Below are 23,240 nucleotides of genomic sequence, written 5' to 3'. Positions count from 1 at the left end.
GTTTGTTGCTATTGTCTCCTGTATGGTACTACATAAAACAAATAATCAAGGGAGTTAACTTGTTTTCCAATAATTTGATCTTTACTAGTTTGTGTTTTTCTCTTTTTATTGAGTAACATGCACTTAGGTTTTAGTTTATTAAATTGAAGACCTGAAAGTGATTGAAAGTTTTTTATTGAGGATTCTAACTCTGATAGGGCTATTTCTAAGTTAGATAATGTTAGCAAAATATTGTCTGCAAATAACATTATTTTAGAACTATATTGGTTATATATATATATCAATTCCATTGATTTTCGGATTATTTTGTGTTAAAATACCAACAATTTCAATGGCAAGTGCAAACAAGATAGGGGACAAGTGACAACCTTTTTTAGTAACTTTAGTTAAGGGGATCAATTCCAAAGTGAAAGGGCCTAGCTTAACATAAGCCAAATTGTGTTTATATATATATATATATATATATATATATATATATATATATATATATATATATATTTTTTTTTTTTTTTTTTAAGAGGGAAATAAAAGAAGAAGGAAAATCAAAAATATTTAAGACTTTAAATAAAAAAATCCCAATTTAACGAATCAAAGACCTTTTCAATATCCCAACCTATTATCAGAACTTCTTTATTATCTCTATTCAGGAATTCAATAAGAGTTAATATTCTTTTGATATTATTGTGAGTTTGTCTGTTATATATAAATCCTGATTGATTTTCATTATTTATATGGAACAGTGGAATTTTTATTCTATCAACAAAGATGGACATAAAAATATTATAGTCATCATTTAGAAGAGAAATAGGTCTGTAAGAACTACAATATTGAGGGTCTTTGTTATATTTTGGAATGGGGTAATTAACGATTATCTCAAAGATGGAGGAATGTTACCTTGTGACTGAATTTAAATTAAAATTCTGTGGAAAAGGGAAGTGATGGAAGAAGGAAATAGTTTATATAGTTCTATAATTATGCCATCCATTCCTGGTGCTTTATTAGGTTTGCAATTTTGAACTTTATCTGTGACTTCTTTACATGAAATTTGAGATTGGAGGTCTGTTTATAGTTTAGCTGGGATTTTCTCAATATTAGGGGAAAGATAGGTTTAAATTTGAAAGGTTGACGTCAGAATTAGCAGGACTACTGTGATCTGCATAATGATATTTAAAGGCAATGAGAATATCTCCAATGTCAAATCAATTCTTTTTGTATCTTCATGTAATAATTTAACAATATTATTGGATTTAGAATGCATTTAACCCTTATTGATAAGTTATGCATATGTTTGGGTGATAAAGCATAGGAGTTCAATTTTAATTTTTCCAATGCTATATTTGATGTGTACAATAAAATATCAATAAACTTCTTGTTTAATTCTTCTATTCTTTTTTGTCATCAGAAGTACTTTTGGAAACACTAGATGTAGCTAACAGAAGTTGAGATTGAATATATTGTAATTCTGAATCACATTTTTTATAGTTTATTTTTGAACCATGAAAGTATTTTACCATAAACATAAGCTTTTAAAGCATCCATAATTATAATTATGTTAACCTCTGATGTATAATTTGTTTTAAGAAAAAAAAATTGCAATTCTGAGGTGAGCCAAGGTTTGAAATCTTTATTTTGTCTTACATAAGCTGTAATTCTTGTTATGAGGTTTAGCCTTTCATAGTCATTTTGAAACTTGAGGATAAGAGAATCATGATTGAAATTAGGACAGGGGAATATGGTAAAATGTGAAACTTTTAAAAATAAATCACAATAAACTAATATTCTGTCCATTTTAGTTTGGATACCAAATTTATGATGTTGATGTGAAAACATTAATGAATTGATGTCCTTTTTAATAAATGTATCAAGCAGGTTAAGTGACTCAATCCATTTTTTAAAGACTTTTGCAGTAGAAGTAAGTCTTAGTGATCTCTTATTAGTAGTATATGCATTATCCAGAATAAAATGAAAGTCTCCACCTAATTTCAAATTACCCTTATAGGAATTTGTGATGAAATCTAGATTTTTTGGCAATCTTTACTCCATGCCAGGAAACCAATAGAGGTTAACCAGTGTCCATATCCTATTATTGAATTTTAGGATAACAAGAGAGATAAGACCCTGTTGACCTTTATGTTTGTAAATCATTTGGGGATTGATCATATTTTTCTTTCAAAGAATCATTACCTCCTAGTCTTAGTTTTGTAAGAGGAATGAGCAAGTGCTAGGTAATTGCTAAGGATCTAAATATATCTTTCAGATGTTTTGAAATGAGTTTCTTGAAGAAAGACTATTTGTGCTTTATTAATGTTCAGATATCTTATCAAGTTTGATCTTTTCCTTGGATTGTTTAAACCATTAGTATTTAAAGATAGTAAATTTAATTCCATAAATGTACATAAAGGGGGTTATAAGGTTACTATAACTGTTTAATACTGATTCCAATAACTTGCTCCTTCGCCTAGTGATAAGTAAGTGACTACAAAATTAAAGGATACAAACAAAATAGAGCTTTTTATACTTAGAAAATTAAAGATTTCAGTTTGAGGCCTAGAAAAAGAAAACTCAAAGGATAATGTATCAAATATATTATCAGTAAGAATATCAAAACTCAGTATTAAACATGGCATTATCAAAATTCCTAGTCTGATAGATAAACAATGATCTATCAGACTACCCTCCATAACTGACCAAACTATGCCAAATGAGCTCTATAGATATTACATATATAAAGGAGGCAATATTTAGATAAATAAATAGAATAGAAAGAAACTGCTCAATTAAGACAATTGAGAAAATGTCAATTATTGAAGATTAATATGACCACATTAAAGAAAACCTGACCCTTAGAGTTAGACAGAATTATAAACATCTATTGTTAAGATTCTCCACAAACAGGTAAGAATAGACTGTGAATAGTTTAAGTATTGATTTTATTACATAAGGTGTGTTGGATATGGCTAACACCACTATATACTTAATCAAATAAGAAGTGAATTTATAGTAATCATACACAGTAAAACGTTACAGTTGTCAATGTTTTCAATTAAATAGTAGACAATTGATTTGAGCGTTTTGTTCATTAACTAAATTATGGGTGTGCCAAGATTAATACTACAGAGAAAGGAAAAAAAGGGAAAAATGGTATAATAAAATATTTCAGTGAAGTTCTTAAATAATCTTAGATAAAAAACACAGGCTAGAGAGACCCAAAATGACACAGTGCTCAATAACAGACACAGCTTAAGAAGATAAATATACTTTTCCTTTTCTTTTGTCGCTCCTTCTTACCTCCTCCTCCCCTCTCTTTCTTTTCCCACCTTTCGTCTCCTTCCCCTTTCAATGTCCTCTCCTTCTTTTCATCAGAAAATGAAATAACTTTCTGAAAGATATTCAATTCCACAAAACACCAATTTTGTAACACATATTTTGAGTATGGGGTTAATAGAAAAGCATTCAGAGATGTCAAAGTATAATAAGGATATAACATATTCAAATAATTGATTGACAGTGCTATCCATATGGAACTACTACAATCTAGGTATATAACACTGGCACACAAGATCCCTGGGGAATGGAGTACAATTCTGTCATTTTTTTCTCCCCTTTTTCCCCTTCTCCTTTTCTTTGGCTAAGTGAAAGTCAAGGAAGTCCTGTTGCTTGCTAACAGATTGTATTAAGCATGAGAAGACATACCAAGGTCAACTGTTTGAGATATAGACCTCATTTCCCAAATAATGCTGCCAGATCCTTGTATTTAATAGAGTTAAATCATACATACTATACTTACGATAGAGATGAGTGTTACATGCAGCCAGTAGACTGTTAAATGTAATTAAAACACATCTCAATCATCTTTTATATGGCAACAATAGATTTGTAATAGTGCCACTGTATTTTTGGAAAATAAATGACATGGAAAGCAAAGAACATGTCAGTTAGTTCAAAAGCCATCAGAAAAGTGACAATAGCTCCATTTTGATCCAAACAGACCTAATATCCATGAATTAGAAAAACGTATTGCTGACTATAATCTAGTAAAGAAATCTCTTCACAGGCAATATGCAACTCTGAGATTTCAGAAATATACTACTACAACATGGTATATGGAACGACGCAGTGGTAGCATTGTTAACTCACAGCAAGAAGGTCTCTGGCTCAATTCTCACCTGGAGTGCCTTCTGTGTGGAGTCTGCATGTCCTCCCTGCATTCGTGTGAGTTTCATGCGGGATTTTCCAGTTTCCTCCCATGTTATAAAAGACATGCATATGGAGCATTTCTCCCCAGGTCTCCCCTGAAAATTGGCTTCATTCCAAGTCTGACTTTCCTGGTAAACAAATGTCAAATAAATAAACATTAAGTGTTTGGAGTAGGAACTATCCTTTTCACATTTAAAATAAGAAGCTGCTAATAATAACATAAACTAACATTAATTCTGTTATGTTAAACCGAGTCTATAATTTACTTGCAAGAGAATAGAGATGTCTACTACAGCTTAGGATGAGTTACCAATTATGTGAGCTAACCGCACTTACTGTCTTTGCTGCAACTGCAGGCAATGATATCATTAAATAACAGCAAGTCAAGTATGAAGCAATAGAGCGAACCAATAACTCACCCTCGGAACTTCACTGGTATGTCTAGAAAGCTGTTAAGGGAAAAACATTGGTTCAAACTTTTTAACATAAGAAGCGCACCAGTTTAATAGATCCCACAGCTTCCAAGTGTAAGTAGCTGTGAATGACTGGGGATAAGTACCAAAGGTAGAGACAGAGGAATTAAGCACTATAACAGTTTGTGGAATGGCTCGAGGTGACATAAATGCTTCACTTTAGCCTCTGAGGCAAGTATCCAAAAAAAAATGAGGCCCAGCAACTAACAACTAACTAGCAATAAGAGGTCAAACAAATAAAATGAAGCCCCACAGCTGTTAATGTTTAGTGACACCTAAAGACAGTACAATTAAACATTCCAACCATAAATAAAAGACATCTTTTAGTAAATGAAAAGATACAGCACAATAGCAAAATATTAACCAATTATAAAAGTGGAAAGAAAGCAAACTTAAAAAAAAAGAAAGCACTTTAGAAAACAAAACTGTATCAGGGCATATTAAGTTAAGATAAGCCATACATGTATAAAGAAAAAAGACAGCATTACTAGTCAGAGCTAAGCACACTAAGTTAATCATTTATAAAGAAAAGTAGTGAAAGTTACCTGAGGAAGCACGATGTAAAAATTATGTGTGTGGTGTCTGTTAATATTTGTTAATCATTTAAACTGTACAGCTTGGAATTGAATAAACGAAGAATGCTTGTGCTTGTTTGGGAATGATAAAAGAAGAAAATGAGTTGAGGTTAGGTGATACAAAGCATTTTTGCATTAGTAAAGCAAGAGATATTTGGATGTTGATACTTTGAGACATTTGCTGTTATTAACAGCAGCAGAATTAGTCTTTTTATTTTTAAGTCAAACCAAGAGTTCTAATCAGAAGATCTTTTCAGTGAAGGGGATGACCAGTCCATGTCTTCTGGGATGGAAATTAAGTTATTGTTTTTGATGTAAGAAGAAAATTCTTCTAAATTATTGAAGGTTCTTACTTCATTGGACAAATGGATTGTGATTCTAGCTCGATATATGATTTGAGATGTGATATTATTTTGCTTTAACAATTTAACAAGAGGCCAGCACTTCTTTCTTATGTCCAAAACTTTAGTGGAATAATAATTATCAAATCTGATCTGGTTTTGTTTAAACTTCAAAGTGGCTTTCCTCCAGGCAGCTTTGAGTACAAGATCTTTATCTGTGTAAGATAGAAATGTTATTACTATGGGTCTTGGTGGTGACAAGGATGATGTTGCTGCTGGCTTCCCTATAGCTCTATAGGCTTTTTCTATACCATAAGAGAAACCCACTTGTAAATCCAAAAGTTCAGGTGTTCAGGAATTTAGAAAGGAAATAATATCACCTTCAGATTTTTCAGGAAGACCAACAATTCTAATATTACATGTTTTTTCTCTTGTTTTCTAAGGCATCTATTTTGTTAAGGAGACAAGTGTTTTGTTTAAGGAGAAAGTCAGTTTGTGATTCTTCCTCTTTAAGTCTTCCATCAATATCATTTAGAGAAATTTCAGTATGTGATATTTTAGATTGATGTCACTGGCGATGTTATTTAAAGACATTAGTTCTAGATAATTCTGTAACATTTTGCAGGTTTTCTTGAAAAACATCCATTTTCAAAGACAGTTCTTGTAGAGTAGAAGTCACTAGCTGTAGGTCTTTCCTCAAGGGATGTTTCAGATTGGGAGTGCTTGGAGCTGTTCATTTTCAATTGATGAAATAGTCCCCTATTAATTCTGACAGGAAATGTTTTAAATCGATCCTCCAATTTTAGAAAAGATAAAGACTAGACTGTTATTAATAGGATTTGATAAGTTTTCTTACAAATTCCTATTTTCCTGTTTTTTAGAACAGTTTTGTAGATCTCTAAAAGTTTGCTGCTTTCAGTTGGCTATTTTGGCTCCACCCAGTTTTATCCCAATACATCCCGATAGTCAATATCTGTTTGCATTTATGTGCAAAGGACAGCAATACACTTAGATGTATTTACCTTAAGGATATGTAGAATCACCTACTTTATTTTCAAGAGAAATTAAAAAGCAGATAAAATACAATTACCTTGTGGGTCTATATTGCTACAGCAAGTAAATGATCTTCTCATAGCTTTCAATTCTTATATTAACTGTCAGACTGATACTATTTTCTTACTAACTAAACTAGCTGAGTTAGGATTTAAAGTGAACTGATCTAAGTTTCAGCTTTGGCAATCTCAAGTCCAGTATTTAAGACATCTACTCTCTGAAAATGCACAACATATTATACCCTCCCATATCACAACTATTCAGATGGTACATAGACCTACTACTTTAGAACAGCTTAGGGCATTTCTTTGTCTAACTGGCTATTGTAGGCAGTGGATATCTAATTATGCTGAGACAATTAAACCCCTACTAGAACTATTAAAAAAGGATACACCCAAACTGCTTCAATGGTAATCATGCCACGAACAAGCTTTTACTCAGTTAAAATGACTTATTTTAAATCCTGCAGCATTAGGATTGCCAGATTATTCAAAGGTTTTCTTTCTTTTCCTTTGCAAACGTAATAAGGTAGCATTAGGATTATTAGCGCAGAAGAGAAATGATGGCTTCAGACTAGCTGCTTATTACAGTATAAATCTTGATCCTGTGGCAGCCATACTTCCTACTTGTCTGAGAGTTGTAGCTGCTACTGCTCGATTAGTAGATATGGCAGTGGCACTTACTTTAGGTCATGATACTTTTGTTGCAGTTCCACATGCTGTTAATGCTTTATTGTTAAGGACTAAAACACAATATCTTACTACTTCTAGGCTTTCCAAATATGAGCTAGCTCTACTTAATAGTCCCTCTTTTCAAATTATTAGATGTCTTCCTGTAAATCCAGCTTCACTTATACCTACTGCTGGTGAGGGTGAACCTCATTATTGTGTTTTTATTATTAACAATGTGCTTCCTCCTTGACCTGATATACAGGACACTCCTCTGCAAAATCCTGAATTCATTTTGTTCATCGATGGATCATGCATCAGAAAGGAAGATGGACAACTGACAGCTGGATTTGCAGTTTGCAGTATTAACCAGGTATTATTGGGTGGACAATTGCAAGGAAATGTTTCAGCTCAAATAGCTGAGCTAGTAGCACTAACAGAGGCTTGTAAATTAGCACAGGGAAAGACTGTTAATGTCATAGCCAGCCTTAGGCATAGGCCAACGAGCCAGCCACCTAGGGCGCTGCTCTAGCAGGGGCACTTTCCCAATATTTATTTGGTGTAGGTAGACCAGGATAGGGGCACCAGGTGGTGTGGTGGGGGGGCACCGTGGAGCCCTTTTGCCTAGGGCACCAGTTGACCTAAGGCCACTCCTGGATACTGTATATAGTGACTGAAGTACCCCTGTGGCATAGTGCATCATTTTGGGACATTGTGGAGAGAAAGAGTATTTTTTAAAATTGCAGGTACCAAAATCAAAAATGCAGTGTTTGTAACTGAACTGTTAAAAGCTTTGCTTCTCCTAAAGGAAATAGCTGTTGTTAAATGTACTGCTCAAAAATCAGATGATTCATTTGAAACAGCAGGAGATGCATTTGCTGATAGAGTTGCAAAACAGGCTGCTTTATTAAATCCTGTTCAGGCTTGCAGCCTCTTCAAGTTGAATATGTACCTGTAACTTTACAGGAATATTGTCTTTTCAAAACCATGGTGATACTCTGAAAGGTTAAGATGGATCCGTGATGGCTGCTGTCTTTCCCTGGACTTACTTTGGTGCCATCCGGATGGAAGGTTAGTACATTATGAACCCAGTTGGTATGGGCCTATCATTTTCCCTCCCATCTAGGAAAAAATGCTTTGATAAAACAGATTTTGACAGATTGGTATGCACCTTATGTTTCAGAGTTTGTGAACATCTTGTACAGACATGTAACATTTGTTTGAAGTTTAATATTTCTAAATCTGTAACTTTTCCCACACAGCATATTAAAAAGCCATGGGGACCTTTTTGTTATATTCAATATGATTTTATAGAGTTATCATTGTATGCAAGGTTTAAATAGACATTAGTTTTGATTGATGTTTTTTTCTGGATGAGTGGAAGCATACCCATGCATCAAAAATGATGCCACCACCATAGCAAGGAAGCTTTCGTATGATTTTATACCCCATTTTGGGGTACCATGTTGTAGTCAGTCAGATGGCGGTACTTGTTTTACTAGTCATATTATTCAACAACTTTGTAAAGTCTTAAATGTATATATTCAATATCATTGTTCCCACAGACCACAGGCTTCAGACATAGTAGAAAGACTGAACCAAACCTTGAAAGCTAGATTTGCAAAACTCACTGCAGAAACAGGACTGAAATGGCCAGACACATTACCTTTAATCCTATTTTCTATTTGCAGTTCTGTCAGTACACCAAGAAAGTTCTCCTCTCATGAAATCTTCATGAGATGTCCTATGAGGATGCTGGCCACACCCTTAACCAGCAAATCTTGATCTTCAAGTAGTTGATGAAACAATATTTGCCCATTGTAAATGACTTGTTTCTATTCTACAGCATTTCCATTCTCAGGTAATTTCTTCTCAGGTCCAGCCAGATCATGATGCAAAACATGATGTCCAACCAGGAGGCTGGATGTTTGTTCTTTCCTTCTGCAGATGGCATGCCCTCCAACCATGGTGGAAAGCCCATTCCTGGTATTCTTGGTCACAGCAATAGCAGTCAGACTTGAAGGATCTCCAACATGGATCCACATTTCGAATGTCCAAAAAACAGTTCCAAGTGAAGGAAGCCAACCAATTCCTTTCAACCTCACCATATGCAACCTTGTCTGATGAAGAGCCAGTTTCTCTCATACCAGAGGGAGAACTAGAGAGACTGAAGCTAGAGCTAGTGACTAATGATTTGGAGACAATAGAAGAGGACATTTTCCCTGAGCCAGGTGACCAAGTGCCACTCATGGAATCTAATTCAAAACAACCTTTTTGGAATTTGTTTGAAGTGCAGCAGAAAACTATTTATTACAAAGCAAACTTGTGTTTGAATTCACTCCAGCTTTGATCAGTTCATTATTGATGCCTAATTGTTGCTGTGATGATTGTAATCATTATTTTTATTCTTCTACTACAGTTCCTGATCCCTGCTGAAACTGTAAGTACTGTTCAGTTTCTTGGCAGAAAAGTATAATCTAAACAAAAATCAGCAGATTAGCATCTGAATATTGACACTTTTCATGCCACTCTGAAAACATATGCTAAGACTTTAAATGTTAGTAATTGTTGGGTATGTGCCCACATACCCACTGTTTATGATGGAGGAATACCATTATTTCCAGTGCCAATAAGTGAAACTGAAATTGGGACAGCTTTTGCATCATTGATATTAAATGATGCTTCGTGACATAATGCCACATCATTCAATAAAATTGCTGCACTTAGACTTTCAGTAACTGTCAAGGGTCATACTTGTTATACTAAAATAAGGGACTTCAAAAGTTGGATATAGCTAATGCAATATTACTCTAAGAATGTATAGTGGAAGTGTAGTAAAAGGTATGGTCATACTGAAAGACTTTTATTTTATTTGCGGTAGTCTAGCATATCCCTGGCTACCAGCAGACTGGTTAGGGTGTTGCTAGGCTGGAAGGGTTCTTCCAGCTGTTCAATGTATAGATGCCCTGCCTAGTGGTAACATTTGTAATGTACAAGATACCCAGATTGCAAAAAATTCAATTAGAAGAGTAGAAGCTTCATGGATTTATCTTCATGATTTATAGCAAGCAGTATTTAAAGGACTTTCTCACATGGACCTTGTTGATAATGTTATTTCTGTAGCTGGCATATTACCTGCTTATAGAACTATAAAGTGAATATGAGAATTGAGAAAACTTTCTACGTTATTAGAAGTGTTGAGCAATTCTACTGAGTCTACTTTTGAGACTATTAAGTTAATCACTTTAGAACTTAGTGCCATGCATGCTGTAGTACTCCAAAACTGAATGGCACTTGATTTCATGCTAGCATCGAAAAGGGGGTACCTGTGCGCTCATCATAAGAAATGCTGTTAATTTATTTCTGATAAAAACTATGCAATATGTAGGCATTGGGAAATCATCCAAAGAGTGGCGGAATGGTCAGAAATGAAAAACAGACAAATTTAAAATGGAATGGTTAAGTAATTTGTTGTCAGAATGGGAATGCAGTTTATTAAAATGTATTATGCTTATTGCAATTAGCATTATAATTATGCTTTTTCTTTTATTTAAAATTTTAATAACTAAAGTAATTGCATAAAAAATCAAAAGCATTGCTACAAGGTATACATATTAATGATTTAAAAAATATTATTTATGGATCAAGTTAATGAAAGTAAAATCAAAAGTGAAGATAAGGAGTTAGTTTTCAAAAGTTTTGGGAATATGTAGGATAATATACTCAATGACATGTATGTGATGTTTTCTCAGCATCAGATGGGGGACTGTAAAGGGTTAAAATGAAATTGCACACGTATTCAGAAGTTTAGTATATGTGCCACACAGTACTATGAGTAGAAACATGGAAGAATGCAGATTGTTGTGTTATTACGTCTTGTTCCTGAATTCTTTCTACTATGCCATATGATAGAAGAAAAATATTTCATACAATGTTATATTTTATTTCCTGTGACTGAAGCAGCATTCTTCCAAAAGCACATGATCCCACAGTAGAAGAAAATATTCTCATACACAGCAAAATGTTATGAATACGAAAAAGTAAATAATGAATCTATAATTAAACTGTGATGCATTTTCATTAGATATTTAGTAAAGGACTTGAATATGAAGTGTGTGATAAGCTGCATTAGCTAGACTTTTTCTATTGAATGATTAGTAATGGTATGACTGATAAAGTTGACTTTCAGTAACTGTCAAGGGTCATACTTGTTATACTAAAATAAGGGACTTCAAAAGTTGGATATAGCTAATGCAATATTACTCTAAGAATGTATAGTGGAAGTGTAGTAAAAGGTATGGTCATGCTGAAAGACTTTTATTTTATTTGCGGTAGTCTAGCATATCCCTGGCTACCAGCAGACTGGTTAGGGTGTTGCTAGGCTGGAAGGGTTCTTCCAGCTGTTCAATGTATAGATGCCCTGCCTAGTGGTAACATTTGTAATGTACAAGATACCCAGATTGCAAAAAATTAAATTAGAAGAGTAGAAGCTTCATGGATTTATCTTCATGATTTATAGCAAGCAGTATTTAAAGGACTTTCTCACATGGACCTTGTTGATAATGTTATTTCTGTAGCTGGCATATTACCTGCTTATAGAACTATAAAGTGAATATGAGAATTGAGAAAACTTTCTACGTTATTAGAAGTGTTGAGCAATTCTACTGAGTCTACTTTTGAGACTATTAAGTTAATCACTTTAGAACTTAGTGCCATGCATGCTGTAGTACTCCAAAACTGAATGGCGCTTGATTTCATGCTAGCATCGAAAAGGGGGTACCTGTGCGCTCATCATAAGAAATGCTGTTAATTTATTTCTGATAAAAACTATGCAATATGTAGGCATTGGGAAATCATCCAAAGAGTGGCTGAATGGTCAGAAATGAAAAACAGACAAATTTAAAATGGAATGGTTAAGTAATTTGTTGTCAGAATGGGAATGCAGTTTATTAAAATGTATTATGCTTATTGCAATTAGCATTATAATTATGCTTTTTCTTTTATTTAAAATTTTAATAACTAAAGTAATTGCATAAAAAATCAAAAGCATTGCTACAAGGTATACATATTAATGATTTAAAAAATATTATTTATGGATCAAGTTAATGAAAGTAAAATCAAAAGTGAAGATAAGGAGTTAGTTTTCAAAAGTTTTGGGAATATGTAGGATAATATACTCAATGACATGTATGTGATGTTTTCTCAGCATCAGATGGGGGACTGTAAAGGGTTAAAATGAAATTGCACGCGTATTCAGAAGTTTAGTATATGTGCCACACAGTACTATGAGTAGAAACATGGAAGAATGCAGATTGTTGTGTTATTACGTCTTGTTCCTGAATTCTTTCTACTATGCCATATGATAGAAGAAAAATATTTCATACAATGTTATATTTTATTTCCTGTGACTGAAGCAGCATTCTTCCAAAAGCACATGATCCCACAGTAGAAGAAAATATTCTCATACACAGCAAAATGTTATGAATACGAAAAAGTAAATAATGAATCTATAATTAAACTGTGATGCATTTTCATTAGATATTTAGTAAAGGACTTGAATATGAAGTGTGTGATAAGCTGCATTAGCTAGACTTTTTCTATTGAATGATTAGTAATGGTATGACTGATAAAGTTTATAACTTTGTTGAAGCTTTCCTATAAAAGATTATGAATTATTTTGTTCAGGGATAAATATTTTCCAGGGTATACTCTCCCACACGTGTTTATTTTATTTAATAAATTATTCTGAAGCTGCCAAGCACTGAAGTTTCATTTGTTAGTTTAAACCTCAGCAGATGGTGCCATTAAGACTCACATTTCTCAAACTGCCTGGGGCTGCTTCTGTAGAAAATCACTTTTACTGGGCCCTTTGACAGTTTTCTGTCTATTGTATTTTCTGCAGCATCAGTTAGCACTGTGGAGGAAATTGGTGAATTAAGTAGTGGTCAGGAGGCCAGTAGGCCCCCGAAAGCCATGAGGATCCTAGATGTTCTGAAGTCCATTTCAAAGTTTTTTTAAACAATCTTTTCATCCACTGATGGTCTGAGCCATAATCCTGATTAGGGAAATAAATTCAGTGTCACTCTTTAGCTTTACTTCTTCCAGCATTCTTTCAATACACCCTAACTGACAAGGACTGCACAGTAATAAATGTAGAGGAAATAAGTGAATTAGGCTGGTGGTCTGGGGCTGTTAGGTCTCCAGAAGCCGCAGAGGTTCTAGATGCTGGATGTACATTTTAAACCTTTTTTCTAATTTTTTGATTGAATGGTGGCCTGCACAAAAAATATGATTAAGGAAATAACTTGAGTATTATTCTTTAACATTGCTGTTTCCTGTATCATTTCAACAAGCTCTAGTGGAAATAACTGCATTAAGCCATGAGTCTGGGAGCCACTAGGCCACCAGAAGACATGACGGCTCTAGATGCTCTGAGGTACATTTTAGATCTTTTTTCAAACCTTTTGACCCAATGATGGCTTGATCAAAAATTGTAAGGAAAGAAATTCAGCCTTATATATTTTTGTTTTCTTTCAATGAAGAAATGAATTGCTTTTAAAGCTTAATGCTCAAAACTGACAGAATAGTTGTTTACAATAAACTGAGAAGACAAATATTTGCAAGGATATATAAATCATATCTGAAAATAGTACCTGCCTCTCTAACCCCCTAAAAAAGAACAGTCACCTGTCATTTACCCCAAAAATCTTTTCATTCACTTTGACCTGTCTGTCCTTTCTATATGTGAATTGTGAGAAATCATCTGTACAAGTTCTGCTGTCTAAGAGGACTATAAGTTCCACACTGTCAGTAAGTTCTTGAAGATGAAATCATTTGTACCAACATGAATAAAAATATCTCTATACCTCCTTACATTATGGCATTTTAAGGCCCTACTGGCATCATGTATTTTTGCATCTGGCAAGCATAACACTATTCAGTGTTCACTGACCTCTCTGCAAATGTATTAGTTCCTCTAATACTTGAGTATCCAATTACTAGTACATCATTTCTGATCAGATCTGAAGAATCTCCCACTTCTAACTCAGTAATGTCTGCTCTGTCAATTGTTAAAAGCCTGATCTTCATCAGTATTAGTCTTATTAATCTCACTGTTTTCAGTGCGTATTTCATTTGCATACGATTTTCATCCATCTCTCTTTGTACTTCCACAGCTTGAGCCATGTTGTCATCTTTGTTTTTTCTCCTTTTTTTCTTACAGTAATGTTCTTCAATCCTTTCAAGTTCAGTTCAGATTTCTATCTTTCAGTCAGACCCCTTGCCTCTTTTCTTCTATTTTTTCTGCTGGAGAAATGGTGCCATTTCTGACTGAACAATGTGATCATTCCCAGTAATCTGCTTGTTATATAACAAAGCAGTGCCCTTTGCATCATAGACATGAATCAGTTTCTTTTTCTACCTAGTTGTCTGGTGTGAATTTCTTCCTGCATTCCTTTCCTTTTTAATTTTCCTTTACATGCTTTGAATACTCGGATTGCTGAATACTTGTATCCCAAATTCCGAAGTTGTCACCCATAGTATCATGTTTAATAGGGGTTGAGTGATCTGTCAGTGAACACTTCCTTTCCTAAATGTGTTCTATTTACACTTTGTCTTTAATCTCATTATTCTAGCCATTAATATATATAATAACAGTTTTCCAGGCTGTGCCAATTGCATAAGTGCAATCATTATCAGTAAGTCTGGATTTACTAATAATAATTGTAAGCAAATCATCCAACTTTTGACCCGAGGAACATACGTATCCAGTGATATCATATGCTACCACTATATATATATATATATATATATATATATATATATATATATTTATATGTGTGTGTGTGTGTGTGTGTGTGTGTGTATATATATATATATATATATATATATATATATATTGCATTTAGTACACTGTGCTTGATAATTGTGCTTTAAGAAATCATGAATGGCACACTCATTTAAGGCATCCATTTTCAGCTACAAATGATTTAAGAATTATAAAACAAAGGAGTAATCAAAATCAATTGACAAAGAATTCAAAGAAATTAATACAATTAGTAATTTAAGCCAAATTGCATGAGGAAATCACTCAGACAGTACGCAAATAAGTATTACATTGAGTACATTGAGCTAACCTTGCACTAGAGAAAATACTTCAAAAAGTCATCAATCGGATCTATAGTACCAGTTGTACCACTCATACTGGAATGCTGGATGTCCATTGTACTGTTTTTCACAGTTGCACCTTATTAGAACAGTAAAATTCAGAGGTGAAAATTAAATATAAATCAAAATAAATCCTCTCTTACCAAGCAGTTTCACAATAAATCACAAACAAGCACTGGATTGTCCTGTCTACAGTCTTTGTGAATTTATAACTTACCAGGTCCCTTGTGATGACTAGAGTTTACTTGTCTACAATCTTTCCCTTTTTAACAACAAGCTGTGAAACTCAGAGGTAAAAAAGCAACATACAAATCAAAATAAATCTTCCTGTCTTCAAACTATCCCTTTTTTCTTACAAACAGTGATAATCAGAGGTGAAAATAAAATATAAATCAAAATAAAAATCTTCTCTTTCTAAGTCATTTGCAGAATAAATTACAAACCAACACTTGATTGTTTCAGATATGCTCTGGATTGTCCTTTCTAGAGTCTGTGTGAATTTATAGCTGACTAGTCCCCTTGATATGGCTAGACCCACCCTGTCTACAATCTACCTGTCTAAGAATAAACAGTGAAACTCAGAGGTGAAAAAGCAAAATAGAAATCAAAATAAACCTTCTCTTACTAAGAAGTTGCACAATAAATCACAAGACAACACTGGATTGTTTCATATAAACTCTCTGTGTGTGCATTTCAGATGTTTCTGATAAAAATGACAGCCACAAATTGTGTATCATCTGCATTCCATGCAAAGGGTAGCTGCATATTAAAATATTGCAAAATGCTTCATACAAATCATGCTAATTCTGCAAATGCACAGTACTCCTGCAAAACCAGATAGTGACTGCTTAAATTTTGAAAATAGTAAGAGAGTCAGTTGCTTTCTACAGACAGCACCCAGCCCCACCTAGCAAGCAGTTCTAACTAAAAATGACAGCTATGTATTAGATTCAGTTTTGTTCCATGGAAACAGTAACCAAACATTAAATTATTCCAAGTTGTTTTGTGTAAATCACAGTAATCCGGCACATGCATACTAGTTTTGCAAATCCAGATAGTGACTCTTTAAACTAAGAAGGGTGGCCACAGTGGTGCAGCGGTTAGCGTTGCCACCTCACAGCAAGAGGTTCTCCAGTTCAATCCTCGGCTGAGGTGCCTTCTGTACGGAGTCTGCATGTCCTCCCTGTGGTCGCATAGGTTTCCTCTGGTTGCTTCGGTTTCCTCCCACACCCCAAAGACATGCTGTAGGTGGATTCGACACTCTCAATTGGCCTTAGGCATGAGTGTGTGTGTGTGCCTTCTGTGGAAAGTTGGATGCCGGGCTGGCACCTCGATACCATAAAACTCCACTGCCAATCATGAGCGGACAGGTGATCTGCTGTGGTGACCCCTAACTAGAAAAAGCCGAAAGAAGAAGAAGAAGACTCTTTAAACTAAGAAAACAACAAGAGGGTAATTTACTTTCTACAGACATCTTCCACCTCCATGCATCAGTTATAAGTAAAGATTATAGCCATGGATCATATTTTAGGCACATGCATACTAGTTTTGCAAAGCCAGGTAGTGACTCTTTAAACTGAGAAAACAACAAGAGGGTTAGTTACTTTCTATAGACATCTTCCACCTCCATGCATCAGTTATAAGTAAAAATTATAGCCATGGATCATGTTTCAGCTTTGTACCATGGAAACAGCAGTCATACATTAAACTATTCCAATTTCCTTCACACAAATTACAGTATTCAGAAAGTCAGAAAAAATAAAATTAGCCTTTAATCATAACCCTGTAAAGACAAGCCAACATTTTCTCTTACTCAACTTTGCTTAATTAGCAAAATTACATCAAAAAACATTGTCTCAAGAAAAAAAAGCATATAACTCTTATGGCTTGGACTTTATCTGTAATCCTGATGTAGTTTATCAAGAAATACAAAGAAATGTGGACAAAGTCAAAAATAATGGTGAGATAAAGGCCCCAAATCAGGCACATACTTAAATATTATTTTTACAAACTTGAAAAGTTGCTAGAATAACACATTCCATTAGCAGGCATTTTATGAAGAATATAAAGTCTGAAACTTAAATGTGTGTCATTATTTACTGACTTTGGTCTTCAAAGATTTGCCCCGAACTGACAGATTTGAAGTCTGAAACTTAAATGTCTGTCATTATTTAGCGGCTCTATCCTCAATGATTTGCCACAAAACCACAAATTCTATGTTGAACAGACCAAAAATATGAGGCAAAAACTCAGGCAGTTGAGAGGTATGCTGTTCCTGGGACAGGGACAGAGCTATCAAAATCAGGTACTTCTGAGGGCTATCAAGAACATCTGTCTGTCTTTGAGTAACAAAAAAAGTACTTACCAAATGCCATTAACAAGCTTTTTCTTTATGCTGGACTTTCTCCATTTGAATTTTTTGACTTCTTGCTGTAATTATTAAGGGAGATCGGGGGTGAGGGAAACCATGAGTAGGCACACAAGTGAGGGACAAGTACAGGAACTGTGGTGTGTGTGTGTGTGTGTGTGTGTGTGTGTGTGTGTGTGTGTGTGTGTGTGTGTGTGTGTGTGTGTTGGAATGTGTATTTGTATGTGTGTGTGTGAGAGTATGACCATGGGAAGATGCCAATAAAAGACTGACTGTTGGGAAATGCCAATGCCTGCACAAGCAGCAGTTTACTATGGTGATATGCAGATCAGCAATGATGTGCACATTGAGGTAGTTAATGCATGCAAATTAGCCAGTAATGTGATCTTTCCTCATCATGGCTAGCATGTCTCTGATTTGCAAAATACAGGTAATGGCAGCGGGGCCTTTTTAGGCCCTTTAATGAATTCCTTGGTGTTTTGGAATTCTACCAGGGGAATTTTATATTTAAAATTCTAATTGTAGAATTCCATCTTAATAATTCTGTATGTGGACCTCTTTCTATAGAATTATGTGTTTAGAAGGGTCTACTTTATGTGTTCAAAACATGAAAAACCCGAATCTGAATAGCGCGACACGTAAAGAGCGAACTGTGAATACGTCGAATGAATGAAACCGCGAAAGAGGAAATATCAAATTTGTATAGTTGGCCCGTCTGTCGTATAGCTCCGTAAGGTAAGTGTGTGATAGTTACGGACCTTAGGGTTAGGGAGGGGTTAAGGTAAGTGCATAGGTAGGTAGTGTATGTAAGGTTTTGTGTAGATAATGTATGTAAGGTTTAGTGTAGGGTTTTGTTAAGTGTATGTGTGTGGAATAGTTAGTTTGTTTGGGTATAGCTCCATAGGGGAAGTGTGCGGTAGTTACGGATCTTAGGGTTAGGGAGGGGTTAAGGATAGTGCATAGATAGTTGTGTATTTGGGGTTTAGTGTAGGGTTAGCAGTAGGGTTTTGGTGCTTAAATTTAGGGTTAGAAGTAGGGTTTTGGTTAGTGTATGTATGTGTTTCTTTTTATTGTGTTTGGGTAGGTAGTGTGTTGCGGATAGTGGGTTGGCTGACTATGACGGTTTGAGGTTTTAAATTTCACGTTTTAGTACATTTGACATATTCGCGGTTTGCTCTTTATGTGTCGTGCTATTTGGATTCTGACTTTTTGTGTTTCAAGCACATAAAGTAGACCCATGTTTAGAATTATCTCTTTCAAAATCAGTTTTTTTTTAGAATACTGTGTATTGAATCTGTGTTATAGTTATATTTTGGAATGTTGAGTTTGGAATTCACTTTTTTATGTCAAGTTTAGAATGTTGTCTGTAGAATTTTATCAGGGTAATGTTATTGGTCTGATTCTGTGTTTGGAATCCTTACTATAAAACTGAGTGTTTATAATCCATGGTGGTGCAGCGGTAGTGTTGTTGCCTCACAGCAAGAGGTTCTCCCGTTCGATTCTCGGCTGGAGTGTGGGGACTGCCTTCTGTGTGGAGTCTGCATGTCCTCCCCGCGGTTGAGTGGTGGTCCAAAAGACATGCATAAATGGGCATGCCTTCGTTGAAGGTTGTGCGTCGAGCTGGCAACTTGGCACCGTAAAAACCTACTGCCAATCATTAGTGGACCGGATTTCTGCTGTGGCGACCCCTAACCGGGAAATGCCGAAAGACAAACAACATCAACAACTATAAAAGTGAGTGTTTAGATTTCTGTATATAGGATTGTAGATTTAAAGTTCTATCTGTAGTATACTATCTGCAGAACACTGTATTTAGAATTCTTTGTTTATACCTTTAAACGTAGAATTCTGTTGTGAGCTATACCTGTGAAATTGTGTATGTAAAATTATAGCTGTAGATTTCTGAGTTTATAATTCTATTGTCCAAATTCTATCTGTAGAATTATTAATGCAGAATAAATTGCTTAGAAGCACGTGTTTAAAATTCCATCTTTAGAATTTGTTGTTGTGACCTTATGTAAAATAGGTTGCTATTTTGTCTCTTTCATGTATTAACTGTTTATAATAAGCAGACAATTTTTTCTTTCTTCCTTTCTTGTGAAATTGAAATAAAAATTTAATTTGAAACAAAAAAGAATTTGTTGTTGTGAAGTCAGAGCTAAGAAGTCCATATTTAGCATTCTATCTGTTTAAGTCTGTATTTACCTTTATATCTATGGAATTCCAATGACTGGAATTCAGAAAAAGGTTACAACAAGCAGTAAACCTTACCACAAGTGCCTTCCCATTGTGGTAACCCTTTCTGAGAGTTTAAAATCTTATTATAAAATTGTAGAATTATATTTTCTGTGTTCTGAATCTTATCTCTGGACTTCTATATATTCAATTTCTGTTTTTGAAATCCAAGTGTGGAATTCTGTCTACAGTTCTGTAAGTAGAATTCTACAGTCAGAATTCATTCTGTAGACTACTACTTATGACATTATGTGTTTAGAATCCTATCTATAGAATTTTGTATTTCGAATTCTTCATTAATAATTGTATGTAGGAAATCATTAGTTTAGAATTCTAACTGAAGAAACACGTTTAGAATTCTTTCTGAATTTTTTTTTGTGTTTAGCAACCTATCTGTAGACTTTTATGTCTGGAAGTTAGAGTTCAGGATAGTATTTGCAACATTTTGTGCTTATAATTTTATCTATAATATTCTGCTGATAGAATTATGTCTGTAGAATTCTGTTTAGAATTCTATTTGTCCCAGTCCCCTTCAATAATAAACAATGACACCAAAAGACATTTGACGACCTTTGTTAAATTCACACACAAGCTGATTACTTTATTCAAATTAACTTTAACAAGAATAACTGCAATATGAAAATCCTCCTAGCATCCATCAGGGCAGCATACCCGCTCAACCTGTCCAGATAAGCAGCATCTATGTTCCTCTCATTTATCCTTATCAAACAGCATCCTACAGCTCACTTTCATCCCCAAAACTCATAACATCAGCACACCACCAAGAGAGGGAACAGAAGAGGAGCAATCCTGTCCCTTTCTCCACCCAATATCCACCTGATAATCATACCAAATAAATCAATAAAAGAAAAAAGGGAGGCAGGGTGGGTTGCAAACTCATGCCAAAATGTAAATCCTCTTCCCAAATTCAGTACTATAATACCCAAGTCCCACCCTACATCTACCTCACTTCCTCTAAAATCCCTTCACAAGGTAACCCATCCCTTCCCAAAGCTTAACTAACCTATCTCTTATCACTATTCTTAACCCATCTACCCATCAATTCTCTCACCCCCCCATCCCCATTTAACTCACCTAGGATGTCCCTGGACAAATTGGTTTGTTCCCAAACCTCATTTGTTCTGGTCCGCTTCAATAATACACAATGACACCAAAAGACATTTGACAACCTTTATTACATTCACACATAAGCTGATTACTTTATTGAAATTAACTGTAACAAGAATAACTGCAACATGAAAATCCTACTAGCAGCCATCAGTGCAGTGTACCTGCTCATCCTGTCCAAAAAATCAGCATCCATGTTCTACTCACTTATTCTTACCAAGCAGCATTACAGCTCACTTTCATCCCTAAAACTCATAACATTAATGCCACCACCAATAGAGGGAACAGAAGAAGAACAATCCTGTCCCTCTTCTTCACCAACCAGCCTGACCATGGGCTGTTCCCCCTCCTCTATACAAGAATTTTTACCAAACCTTCTAAAAATATTCTTAAATGTGTGTTAACTAAATCTAAACCAAAGTCTTTCAAATGTACCTCACCAGATCTAAACCAAACAGAATCCCTGTCATCAAAATCCCCATGGTCTATCATATATATGCCCAAAGCCCCAACTGGCATGCCAACCTATAGTTAACAAACCTCTGGCATGCTCCAAAGCCTTAAAACTAGTAGCATTCCTCCAACTCAAACATGGTACTATTTCTGACCATACTATACACATACCTGTACACAGTGTCTGCAACATAAACAAGTCCTCCCTTATCTTATCCACCTACTGTTTCTTAGAAATTATTCCTAAATCATTACCACCTAAATGTATCACCAATATTTGAGGAAGACCTAGCTGTATAATTACCACTTCAACTTCATCCATAAACTGAGTTCACCTAATACCTTTAATCCTATGCCAACTAACTGTCCACCCCAGTTGATGCAAACCCAAGTTCTTTCAATCTGTTCTAACTGCTGCCATATTCTCCACTCAGTGGATATACAAATGGTTCAAGATGACAATCTGATTTCCTGAAAGACAAGAAAAATAATTAATTCAATTGAATCCATTGTCTAATATAAGATAAAAAGGCACTGGAAGACCACCTCCCCACTCTTCTAATAATCTCAATGGATCTGCCTTCCCTTGCCAAATCCGAAGCCCTAACAATATGAAAAGAATGAGCAGAAAACCTCTCAGCTGGAAAAGTCATACATTGGAGCACCCTTCTTATTACCTGTACAAACTGACTATCTGTTACCAATCCTACCCTTTCTCAACCAAAAACCAAATCATGAAAACTCACCACATGAGTCCACATCAATTCTGCAGCCCGACTCGCTGGACAAAGCTCTTCATTCCTCTTTTATCAGAACCATCTATGCACCCTTCCCCAATGGATCTATTTTTAGCTAGACCTATGTAACCCAATGTGCACTGACCCTGGAAAAATCATTACATCCCACCAAACTAATAACCCTAACAGCTCTGACACCCAAAATGTACCAAAATACATACATAAACACAAAGTAACCCACATGACATAGTCCACTGACTCACCCACCACTAAAGCTAAACTCTTCAATAAAACTTTCAAAATCAGCCTTGTCAACTGCCAACGCATATCCATATTTATTCCAGACTCTCTTCTCCATCCTCTCAACATATACCCTACCATCCACGAATTTATGTAATCATGCAGCCAAGCCACCTGTGCAAATATACTAATTGCCTCCAAATCCACTTTAACCATTTGCACTGCCTTACCTTGCCCCCAAACCCGAGCCAAGTAGCAAAGTAATAATTCCTCTGACCAAACCCCCTCTTCCTCAAACAATTGCAAAATAAATTTATCAAAATCCTAATGTGCCCTGCCATATGCTTTCCTGGTAGATGCCGCCCATGATTGCTGTACCAGCCATCTGGTTATGTCAACCCAAGATGCTGCACCTCATATGGCAAAACCACCGGCACCTCCTCCACCCCTGGAACCAACTGTCAGAATGTGGAAAACTGAAATTGAGACAAACTGTCAGCAATGGCATTGCTAACCCCTGCCACATGCACACCTGTGAATAAAAATTAGTTAAACTCTGCAAAACTAACTTACATAAAACTAACAAAGTAATGCAGACCTAGCAGT

Source organism: Protopterus annectens, chromosome 5.part1, assembly GCF_019279795.1.
Source record: "Protopterus annectens isolate FY-2018-M chromosome 5.part1, PAN1.0, whole genome shotgun sequence".
In the NCBI taxonomy this organism is placed as follows: Eukaryota; Metazoa; Chordata; order Ceratodontiformes; family Protopteridae; genus Protopterus; species Protopterus annectens.
This window is presented reverse-complemented; position numbering follows the sequence as displayed.